Source organism: Coregonus clupeaformis, unplaced genomic scaffold (genome assembly GCF_020615455.1).
Source record: "Coregonus clupeaformis isolate EN_2021a unplaced genomic scaffold, ASM2061545v1 scaf2057, whole genome shotgun sequence".
NCBI classification, from domain to species: Eukaryota; Metazoa; Chordata; class Actinopteri; order Salmoniformes; family Salmonidae; genus Coregonus; species Coregonus clupeaformis.
This window is the reverse complement of record NW_025535511.1, coordinates 46,117-59,021: the sequence shown is the minus strand read 5'-3', so window position 1 is coordinate 59,021 and position 12,905 is coordinate 46,117. Positions and strand designations below refer to the sequence as shown.

Sequence of the window (12,905 nt, the reverse complement as noted above, 5' to 3'; positions counted from 1 at the left end):
CCTTATAAGAGGAGAAGTCAAAATACCATCCTGACTTGTTGAACTAGACATTAATCCTTATAAGAGGAGAAGTCAAAATACCATCCTGACTTGTTGATCTAGACATTAATCCTTATAAGAGGAGAAGTCAAAATACCATCCTGACTTGTTGTTGAACTAGACATTAATCCTTATAAGAGGAGAAGTCAAAATACCATCCTGACTTGTTGTTGAACTAGACATGAATCCTTATAAGAGGAGAAGTCAAAATACCATCCTGACTTGTTGTTGAACTAGACATTAATCCTTATAAGAGGAGAAGTCAAAATACCATCCTGACTTGTTGAACTAGACATTAATCCTTATAAGAGGAGAAGTCAAAATACCATCCTGACTTGTTGAACTAGACATTAATCCTTATAAGAGGAGAAGTCAAAATACCATCCTGACTTGTTGTTGAACTAGACATTAATCCTTATAAGAGGAGAAGTCAAAATACCATCCTGACTTGTTGTTGAACTAGACATTAATCCTTATAAGAGGAGAAGTCAAAATACCATCCTGACTTGTTGAACTAGACATTAATCCTTATAAGAGGAGAAGTCAAAATACCATCCTGACTTGTTGTTGAACTAGACATTAATCCTTATAAGAGGAGAAGTCAAAATACCACCCTGACTTGTTGTTGAACTAGACATTAATCCTTATAAGAGGAGAAGTCAAAATACCATCCTGACTTGTTGTTGAACTAGACATTAATCCTTATAAGAGGAGAAGTCAAAATACCACCCTGACTTGTTGTTGAACTAGACATTAATCCTTATAAGAGGAGAAGTCAAAATACCATCCTGACTTGTTGTTGAACTAGACATTAATCCTTATAAGAGGAGAAGTCAAAATACCATCCTGACTTGTTGTTGAACTAGACATTAATCCTTATAAGAGGAGAAGTCAAAATACCATCCTGACTTGTTGTTGAACTAGACATTAATCCTTATAAGAGGAGAAGTCAAAATACCATCCTGACTTGTTGTTGAACTAGACATTAATCCTTATAAGAGGAGAAGTCAAAATACCATCCTGACTTGTTGTTGAACTAGACATTAATCCTTATAAGAGGAGAAGTCAAAATACCATCCTGACTTGTTGTTGAACTAGACATTAATCCTTATAAGAGGAGAAGTCAAAATACCATCCTGACTTGTTACTAGACATTAATCCTTATAAGAGGAGAAGTCAAAATACCATCATGTTGAACTAGACATTAATCCTTATAAGAGGAGAAGTCAAAATACCACCTGACTTGTTGTTGACTAGACATTAATCCTTATAAGAGGAGAAGTCAAAATACCATCCTGACTTGTTGTTGAACTAGACATTAATCCTTATAAGAGGAGAAGTCAAAATACCATCCTGACTTGTTGTTGAACTAGACATTAATCCTTATAAGAGGAGAAGTCAAAATACCCCCCTGACTTGTTGTTGAACTAGACATGAATCCTTATAAGAGGAGAAGTCAAAATACCATCCTGACTTGTTGTTGAACTAGACATTAATCCTTATAAGAGGAGAAGTCAAAATACCATCCTGACTTGTTGAACTAGACATTAATCCTTATAAGAGGAGAAGTCAAAATACCATCCTGACTTGTTGTTGAACTAGACATTAATCCTTATAAGAGGAAAAGTCAAAATACCATCCTGACTTGTTGTTGAACTAGACATTAATCCTTATAAGAGGAGAAGTCAAAATACCATCCTGACTTGTTGTTGAACTAGACATTAATCCTTATAAGAGGAGAAGTCAAAATACCATCCTGACTTGTTGTTGAACTAGACATTAATCCTTATAAGAGGAGAAGTCAAAATACCACCCTGACTTGTTGTTGGACTAGACATTAATCCTTATAAGAGGAGAAGTCAAAATACCATCCTGACTTGTTGTTGAACTAGACATTAATCCTTATAAGAGGAGAAGTCAAAATACCATCCTGACTTGTTGTTGAACTAGACATTAATCCTTATAAGAGGAGAAGTCAAAATACCATCCTGACTTGTTGAACTAGACATTAATCCTTATAAGAGGAGAAGTCAAAATACCATCCTGACTTGTTGAACTAGACATTAATCCTTATAAGAGGAGAAGTCAAAATACCATCCTGACTTGTTGTTGAACTAGACATTAATCCTTATAAGAGGAGAAGTCAAAATACCATCCTGACTTGTTGTTGAACTAGACATGAATCCTTATAAGAGGAGAAGTCAAAATACCATCCTGACTTGTTGTTGAACTAGACATTAATCCTTATAAGAGGAGAAGTCAAAATACCATCCTGACTTGTTGTTGAACTAGACATTAATCCTTATAAGAGGAGAAGTCAAAATACCCCCCTGACTTGTTGTTGAACTAGACATGAATCCTTATAAGAGGAGAAGTCAAAATACCATCCTGACTTGTTGTTGAACTAGACATTAATCCTTATAAGAGGAGAAGTCAAAATACCATCCTGACTTGTTGAACTAGACATTAATCCTTATAAGAGGAGAAGTCAAAATACCATCCTGACTTGTTGTTGAACTAGACATTAATCCTTATAAGAGGAGAAGTCAAAATACCATCCTGACTTGTTGTTGAACTAGACATTAATCCTTATAAGAGGAGAAGTCAAAATACCATCCTGACTTGTTGTTGAACTAGACATTAATCCTTATAAGAGGAGAAGTCAAAATACCATCCTGACTTGTTGTTGAACTAGACATGAATCTTTATAAGAGGAGAAGTCAAAATACCATCCTGACTTGTTGTTGAACTAGACATTAATCCTTATAAGAGGAGAAGTCAAAATACCATCCTGACTTGTTGTTGAACTAGACATTAATCCTTATAAGAGGAGAAGTCAAAATACCATCCTGACTTGTTGTTGAACTAGACATTAATCCTTATAAAAGGAAAAGGGAGATTGAGAGAGGAGTAGCATGAAACGGAAACAGAGCACAAGAATCCTTGGGTAATCCTGTGATGCAGCACTCCATCACTCTCCTTCTTGGTAAAATAGCCCTTACACAGCCTGGAGGTGTGTTGGGTCATTGTCCTGTTGAAAAACAAATGATAGTCCCACTAAGCCCAAACCAGATGGGATGGCGTATCGCTGCAGAATGCTGTGGTAGCCATGCTGGTTAAGTGTGCCTTGAATTCTAAATAAATCACAGACAGTGTCACCAGCAAAGCTCCCCCACACCATCACACCTCCCCCTCCATGCTTCACGGTGGGAACCACACATGCGGAGATCATCCGTTCACCTACTCTGGGTCTCACAAAGACACAGCGGTTGGAACCATAAATCTCAAATTTGGACTCATCAGACCAAAGGACAGATTTCCACCGGTCTAATGTCCATTGCTCATGTTTCTTGGCCCAAGCAAGTCTCTTCTTATTATTGGTGTCCTTTAGTAGTGAGTTCTTTGCAGCAATTCGACCATGAAGGCCTGATTCACGCAGTCTCCTCTGAACAGTTGATGTTGAGATGTGTCTGTTACTTGAACTCTGTGAAGCATTTATTTGGGCTGCAATTTCTGAGGCTGGTAACTCCAATGAACTTATCCTCTGCAGCAGAGGTAACTCTGGGTCATCCTTTCCTGTGACGGTGTCAAGGCGTCAGTGTGATGCGGTAGGACGAAGTCAGGCGAAGGACACAGAGCTAATCGAAACGTATCTTAATGAACATACCTCCACGCAGGGAGGAAACAAACCCGCTCACATATGACAACCAAAACATGAACAAACACGCACAACACACAGTGTGAGACAGAGGGTTAAGTAGGGAAGACATAATTACATAATGGGAAACAGGTGAGACCAATACATACAGAACCAGTAGAACTACTAGGAATTACTAGGACTAACGTTACTCCCATAAAACAGGCAAGTAGTTTTGAAAAAAATGGACCTCGCAGTTAAAGGTGACACAGAGACGGGGCAGGATAAGTCAGCCCAAAGCGGATTCCCCTTCTTGTACAGAGTGGACTTGATGTCATTGAATGCGGCCCATTTCTTCGCCAGGCTAGAAGTGAAATCCTGGTAGAACTTGATCTTTTGTATTATTATTATTATTTATATTATTATTATTTTTATTATTTTGGAAAGTGATGTCGCCATGTTCCCTTGCCCACCGAACGACGCAGCTCCTATTCTTTGTCTTGATGGAACCGCTGTCGGCCGCCTGGGCCAGGTTTCGGTGCCATGTTGCGGTGGGTTCTATCAAGTTCAGGAAGATTGGGAAAAGCCTCATTGCCCAAAACCTCCTTGAACAGCTCCGCCATGAACTGGGTTGGAGATCCTGTCTCAGAATCCTCTGGCAGTCCAATCACGCGGATATTCTGGCATTTTGAACGTGAAATCAAATCTTCCACTTGTAGCTGCAGCGACTTGTTGTTGGCGGCGGCCACATCGTCAAGCCTGGTTTCCAGCGTAGTGAGTTGGTCGCTGTGGCCCGACAGCCGGCCAGTGTGGTAGTGTGAGATGCCACAGAACCACAGATTGTTTCCACGGTTGCCTGAATTGGAGCCAGAGCAGCCACCAGTGAGTTATTCAGCAATTCGGTGAGTTCTGCTGCCAAACTTTCCCGTGATTTCGACCAGCTCTCTGACAAGAATCTCCTGTTATCGGGTTAGCCGTATCGCCCGGAGTGGCTATTGAAGCCTTCAATGAAGGTGGGATGGTAGCCATTTTAGCTGAAGTTGATTTGATGGAGTGTGATGTTTTTTCTGTCGATTTTCCAAAGCGTGTAACTGGTTTGCTCATGCTAACTTAGGTACACTCTTACTGGGTCATTAAAATAACAACTTTTGAGGTCATGAGAAGTATGGATTTAGGCGAAATGGAGGATTATGGAATCAAATATGATGCCAAGGTACTTAAAATGGGATACCACCTGGAGACCCTCCCCTGACACACAGACATCTGTCCTCTTTGTGAACAACATGCAGACTGTTTTTTTTCTTCACATTGAGATGCACCATGAGTCACTGAGTCACTTTGTAACCTGGACCATTACAGTAGTGAGTCACTGAGTCACTTTGTAACCTGGACCATTACAGTAGTGAGTCACTGAGTCACTTTGTAACCTGGACCATTACAGTAGTGAGTCACTGAGTCACTTTGTAACCTGGACCATTACAGTAGTGAGTCACTGAGCCACTTTGTAACCTGGACCATTACAGTAGTGAGTCACTGAGTCACTTTGTAACCTGGACCATTACAGTAGTGAGTCAATGAGCCACTTTGTAACCTGGACCATTACAGTAGTGAGTCACTGAGCCACTTTGTAACCTGGAACATTACAGTAGTGAGTCACTGAGTCACTTTGTAACCTGGACCATTACAGTAGTGAGTCACTGAGCCACTTTGTAACCTGGACCATTACAGTAGTGAGTCACTGAGTCTCTTTGTAACCTGGACCATTACAGTAGTGAGTCACTGAGTCACTTTGTAACCTGGACCATTACAGTAGTGAGTCACTGAGTCACTTTGTAAACTGGACCATTACAATACAGAGTCACTGAGTCACTTTGTAACCTGGACCATTACAGTAGTGAGTCACTGAGTCACTTTGTAACCTGGACCATTACAGTAGTGATTCACTGAGTCACTTTGCAACCTGGACCATTACAGTAGTGAGTCACTGAGTCACTTTGTAACCTGGACCATTACAGTAGTGAGTCACTGAGCCACTTTGTAACCTGGACCATTACAGTAGTGAGTCACTGAGTCACTTTGTAACCTGGACCATTACAGTAGTGAGTCACTGAGTCACTCTGTAACCTGGACCATTACAGTAGTGAGTCACTGAGTCACTTTGTAACCTGGACCATTACAGTAGTGAGTCACTGAGCCACTTTGCAACCTGGACCATTACAGTAGTGAGTCACTGAGTCACTTTGTAACCTGGACCATTACAGTAGTGAGTCACTGAGCCACTTTGTAACCTGGACCATTACAGTAGTGAGTCACTGAGCCACTTTGTAACCTGGACCATTACAGTAGTGAGTCACTGAGTCACTTTGTAACCTGGACCATTACAGTAGTGAGTCAATGAGCCACTTTGTAACCTGGACCATTACAGTAGTGAGTCACTGAGCCACTTTGTAACCTGGAACATTACAGTAGTGAGTCACTGAGTCACTTTGTAACCTGGACCATTACAGTAGTGAGTCACTGAGCCACTTTGTAACCTGGACCATTACAGTAGTGAGTCACTGAGTCTCTTTGTAACCTGGACCATTACAGTAGTGAGTCACTGAGTCACTTTGTAACCTGGACCATTACAGTAGTGAGTCACTGAGTCACTTTGTAACCTGGACCATTACAGTAGTGAGTCACTGAGTCACTTTGTAACCTGGACCATTACAGTAGTGAGTCACTGAGTCACTTTGTAACCTGGACCATTACAGTAGTGAGTCACTGAGTCACTTTGTAACCTGGACCATTACAGTAGTGAGTCACTGAGTCACTTTGTAACCTGGACCATTACAGTAGTGAGTCACTGAGCCACTTTGTAACCTGGACCATTACAGTAGTGAGTCACTGAGTCACTTTGTAACCTGGACCATTACAGTAGTGAGTCACTGAGTCACTCTGTAACCTGGACCATTACAGTAGTGAGTCACTGAGTCACTTTGTAACCTGGACCATTACAGTAGTGAGTCACTGAGCCACTTTGCAACCTGGACCATTACAGTAGTGAGTCACTGAGTCACTTTGTAACCTGGACCATTACAGTAGTGAGTCACTGAGCCACTTTGTAACCTGGACCATTACAGTAGTGAGTCACTGAGTCACTCTGTAACCTGGACCATTACAGTAGTGAGTCACTGAGTCACTTTGTAAACTGGACCATTACAGTAGTGAGTCACTGAGCCACTTTGTAACCTGGACCATTACAGTAGTGAGCCACTTTGTAACCTGGACCATTACAGTAGTGAGTCACTGAGTCACTTTGTAACCTGGACCATTACAGTAGTGAGTCACTGAGTCACTTTGTAACCTGGACCATTACAGTAGTGAGTCACTGAGCCACTTTGTAACCTGGACCATTACAGTAGTGAGTCACTGAGTCACTTTGTAACCTGGACCATTACAGTAGTGAGTCACTGAGCCACTTTGTAACCTGGACCATTACAGTAGTGAGTCACTGAGTCACTCTGTAACCTGGACCATTACAGTAGTGAGTCACTGAGTCACTTTGTAACCTGGACCATTACAGTAGTGAGTCACTGAGTCACTTTGTAACCTGGACCATTACAGTAGTGAGTCACTGAGCCACTTTGTAACCTGGAACATTACAGTAGTGAGTCACTGAGTCACTTTGTAACCTGGACCATTACAGTAGTGAGTCACTGAGCCACTTTGTAACCTGGACCATTACAGTAGTGAGTCACTGAGTCTCTTTGTAACCTGGACCATTACAGTAGTGAGTCACTGAGTCACTTTGTAACCTGGACCATTACAGTAGTGAGTCACTGAGTCACTTTGTAAACTGGACCATTACAATACAGAGTCACTGAGTCACTTTGTAACCTGGACCATTACAGTAGTGAGTCACTGAGTCACTTTGTAACCTGGACCATTACAGTAGTGATTCACTGAGTCACTTTGTAACCTGGACCATTACAGTAGTGAGTCACTGAGTCACTTTGTAACCTGGACCATTACAGTAGTGAGTCACTGAGCCACTTTGTAACCTGGACCATTACAGTAGTGAGTCACTGAGTCACTTTGTAACCTGGACCATTACAGTAGTGAGTCACTGAGTCACTCTGTAACCTGGACCATTACAGTAGTGAGTCACTGAGCCACTTTGCAACCTGGACCATTACAGTAGTGAGTCACTGAGTCACTTTGTAACCTGGACCATTACAGTAGTGAGTCACTGAGCCACTTTGTAACCTGGACCATTACAGTAGTGAGTCACTGAGTCACTCTGTAACCTGGACCATTACAGTAGTGAGTCACTGAGTCACTTTGTAACCTGGACCATTACAGTAGTGAGTCACTGAGCCACTTTGTAACCTGGACCATTACAGTAGTGAGCCACTTTGTAACCTGGACCATTACAGTAGTGAGTCACTGAGTCACTTTGTAACCTGGACCATTACAGTAGTGAGTCACTGAGTCACTTTGTAACCTGGACCATTACAGTAGTGAGTCACTGAGCCACTTTGTAACCTGGACCATTACAGTAGTGAGTCACTGAGTCACTTTGTAACCTGGACCATTACAGTAGTGAGTCACTGAGCCACTTTGTAACCTGGACCATTACAGTAGTGAGTCACTGAGTCACTCTGTAACCTGGACCATTACAGTAGTGAGTCACTGAGTCACTTTGTAACCTGGACCATTACAGTAGTGAGTCACTGAGCCACTTTGTAACCTGGACCATTACAGTAGTGAGCCACTTTGTAACCTGGACCATTACAGTAGTGAGTCACTGAGTCACTTTGTAACCTGGACCATTACAGTAGTGAGTCACTGAGTCACTTTGTAACCTGGACCATTACAGTAGTGAGTCACTGAGCCACTTTGTAACCTGGACTATTACAGTAGTGAGTCACTGAGTCACTTTGTAACCTGGACCATTACAGTAGTGAGTCACTGAGCCACTTTGTAACCTGGACCATTACAGTAGTGAGTCACTGAGTCTCTTTGTAACCTGGACCATTACAGTAGTGAGTCACTGAGTCACTTTGTAACCTGGACCATTACAGTAGTGAGTCACTTTGTAACCTGGACCATTACAGTAGTGAGTCACTTTGTAACCTGGACCATTACAGTAGTGAGTCACTGAGTCTCTTTGTAACCTGGACCATTACAGTAGTGAGTCACTGAGTCACTTTGTAACCTGGACCATTACAGTAGTGAGTCACTGAGCCACTTTGTAACCTGGACCATTACAGTAGTGAGTCACTGAGCCACTTTGTAACCTGGACCAGGTGTGTCTGTGACGGACAATACAGCTCCGCTTGGAACGCTGCTCATCCAATCAGCATCCAGGATCCAAACAACCAGTTTTATAATGCTGATGGAATGTCTGCTTTTAATTCCATTTAGTACTCAGTCCTGTTCTGGAATGTACTATGCTATAGTAATATGATAGTATAGTACAATGGTATAATGCTAATAGTTCTGGTGGTTGTTTCCAGGTTTAATATGATACAGTATCCTGCTTGTATCCTGTGTTGTGGTGGTTTTATTCCAGGTATATGCACTGAGTGGACAAAACATTAAGGACACCTGCTCTTTCCATGACAGACTGACCAGGGGAATCCAGGTGAAAACTATGATCCTTTATTGATGTCACCTGTTAAATCCACTTCAATCAGTGTAGATGAAGGGGAGGAGACAGGTTAAAGAAGGACTTTTAAGCCTTGAGACAATTGAGACATGGATTGTGTATGTGTGCCATTCAGAGGGTGAATGGGCAAGACAAAATATTTAAGTGCGTTTGAACGGGGTATGGTAGTAGGTGCCAGGTGCACCGGATTGTGTCAAGAACTGCAACGCTGCTGGGTTTTTCAGACTCAACAGTTTCCTGTGTGTATCAAGAATGGTCCACCACCCAAAGGACATCCAGCCAACTTGACACAACTGTGGGAAGCATTGGAGTCAACATGGGCCAGCATCCCTGTGGAACGCTTTCGACACCTTGTAGAGTCCAATGCCCCGACGAATTAAGGCTGTTCTGAGGGAAAAAGGTGGGGTGCCACTCAACATTAGGAAGGTGTTCTTAATGTTTGGTATACTCAGTGGATCTCTATGATATAATGATATTCATATTAAAGCCTGTAACCTGTGTTCTGTTTTATTCCAGGTGGTTCCTCTGAACTGGTACAACATGTTGTTGCCTAGATACGGCCTGGTGTTGGAGTTGGGTGGTGAAGGGGAGGTGGTGGGGAGTCTCCATGACCCTACAGGCAGCCTGACCTGGGCCGTCAGCGACGTGTTCCCCACCAGGGGAGACTCTACCTGGGTAGCACCGACCTGCCCTTCCTTCCTGTCCTGGAGGACTGGAGCTAACCGCTAGCTATCTACTGTAGATAACATGGAGGACTGGAGCTAACCGCTAGCTAGCTATCTACTGTAGATAACATGGAGAACTGGAGCTAACCGCTAGCTAGCTATCTACTGTAGATAACATGGAGGACTGGAGCTAACCGCTAGCTATCTACTGTAGATAACATGGAGGACTGGAGCTAACCGCTAGCTATCTACTGTAGATAACATGGAGGACTGGAGCTAACCGCTAGCTATCTACTGTAGATAACATGGAGGACTGGAGCTAACCGCTAGCTAGCTATCTACTGTAGATAACATGGAGGGACTGGAGCTAACCGCTAGCTAGCTATCTACTGTAGATAACATGGAGGGACTGGAGCTAACCGCTAGCTAGCTATCTACTGTAGATAACAGACTGGAAGGAAGAGAAGGTGCAGTAGAAGTGGTCCTAACCACTGATCCAGGACCAGGGATTCTCCTTTACCTATAAGGTTAGGAACTGGGGTTAGGACCAACTTCTGCCGCAGGCCTCTCTTACCAGGCCTGGGGGTGGCTGGGGGGAAGGGGTGAAAGGAGCAAGTTACCTGACTGTGACGTGTCCAGAGACTGCAGCAGTGATACCTGCCCATGGCCCTGGGTCTATTGCCAATCACAACCAGGTATCGTTTTCAGTCCATAAGGACAGGTTTCAGTTGATCTGCGACCTTTGTAATACAGATCATTTGGTTCCACAGTGCACTGAATGACCAAGAGACTGTTAAACTGAAAAAACATGTCTTTAGTTAGTTAATATGTTGGTCTAAAGTGTCTCCTCTGACCCGTACAGGGGACAGATTCTGTTGTAACTAGCCATGCTGGTTAGGCATCTGTCTGATGGCTGTTATAGGGGTCTAACCCAGCTGTAGTTAGTGTCTCCTCGGACCTCTACAGGGGAAGGAATGTTTTTGATCCAACAGACGATAAGGAAGGATGTTTTAAATGATCATAACATTGTTGTTATCTTTTGCCATAACTATCTGAAAGACCACTTAATAAAAAAACACTAATAATATCACAATTTTACTGTTCTGTGGACTCAGCTGATCTGAAGACATAAAGCATATCTCAAGATATACCTGGTACTAACGTGTTGTCATTAACAAGATATACCTGGTACTAACGTGTTGTTATTAACAAGATATACCTGGTACTAACGTGTTGTTATTAACTAGATATACCTGGTACTAACGTGTTGTTATTAACTAGATATACCTGGTACTAACGTGTTGTTATTAACTAGATATACCTGGTACTAACGTGTTGTTATTAACTAGATATACCTGGTACTAACGTGTTGTTATTAACTAGATATACCTGGTACTAACGTGTTGTTATTAACTAGATATACCTGGTACTAACGTGTTGTTATTAACAAGATATACCTGGTACTAACGTGTTGTTATTAACAATATATACCTGGTACTAACATGTTATTAACTAGATATACCTGGTACTAATGTGGGTCATTTGTCCTGATCTTGTCTCCATTTTCATCTGATTGTCCCACATTTCCAGAAATGTCTACACATGGTATCGTCTCTTATCTATCCACTGTCTCTGCATTGTGCCCACATTTCCTGGTCCCTTATGCAAATCATTTCACAGCTAGTCTTTCCAAATAATATTTATTTATTGTAAGATGTAAGGTGACAGTGCATTCGCAAAGTATTCAGACCCCTTGACTTTTTCCACATTTTGTTACGTTGCAGCCTTATACTAAAATGGATTAAATTGTTTGCCGCTGAAAAACATCCCCACAGCATGATGCTGCCACCACCATGCTTCACCGTAGTGATGGTGCCAGGTTTCCTCCAGACGTGACGCTTGGCATTCAGGCCAAAGAGTTCAATCTTGGTTTCATCGGACCAGAGAATCTTGTTTCTCATGGTCTGAGAGTCTTTAGGTGCCCTTTGACAAACTCCAAGCGGGCTGTCATGTGCCTTTTACTGAGGAGTGGCTTCCGTCTGGCCAGTCTACCATAAAGGCCTTATTGGTGGAGTGCTGCAGAGATGGTTGTCCTTCTGGAAGGTTCTCCCATCTCCACAGAGGAACTCTGGAGTTCTGTCAGTGACCTTCGGGTTCTTGGTCACCTCCCTGACCAAGGCCCTTCTCCCCTGATTGCTCAGTTTGGCCGGGCGGCCAGCTCTAGGAAGAGTCTTGGTGGTTCCAAACTTCTTCCATTTAAGAATGATGGAGGCCACTGTGTTCTTGGGGACCTTCAATGCTCCAGACATTTTTTGGTACCCTTCACCAGATCTGTACCTCGACCCAATCCTGTCTCGGAGCTCTGCGGACAATTCCTTCGACCTCATGGCTTGGTTTTTGCTCTGACATGCACGATCAACTGTGGGACCTTATATAGACAGGTGTGTGCCTTTCCAAATCATGTCCAATCAATTGAATTTACCACAGGTGGACTCCAATCAAGTTGTAGAAACAGCTCAAGGATGATCAATGGAAACAGGATGCACCTGAGCTCAATTTCGAGTCTCATAGCAAAAGGTCTGAATACTTATGTAAATAAGGTATGTTTTTTATTTTTAATAAATTTTCAAAAAAAATTAAAAACCTGTTTTCGCTTTGTCATTATGGGGTATTGTGTGTAGATTGATGAGGATTTATTTGTACTTAATCCATGTTAGAATAAGGCTGTAATGTAACAAAATGTGGAAAAAGGGAAGGGGTCTGAATGCACTAAGATACATATTGATGTAGTCAGTCAACGTTTCCCAACCCTGGTCCCCAAACAGTACACATTTTTATTGTAACCCTGGACAAGAGCACCTGATTTTGGTATTTTGGTATTTTATTAGGATCCCCATTAGCCGTTTGCAAA

At 42.4% G+C, this 12,905-nt stretch overlaps 1 pseudogene; it reads left to right on the top strand.

Moving 5' to 3' along the window:
* Positions 1-11,081, top strand: part of LOC123488211 — a 42,111-nt pseudogene extending 31,030 nt beyond the window's left edge.
* The last annotated feature ends 1,824 nt before the right edge of the window (positions 11,082-12,905 follow it).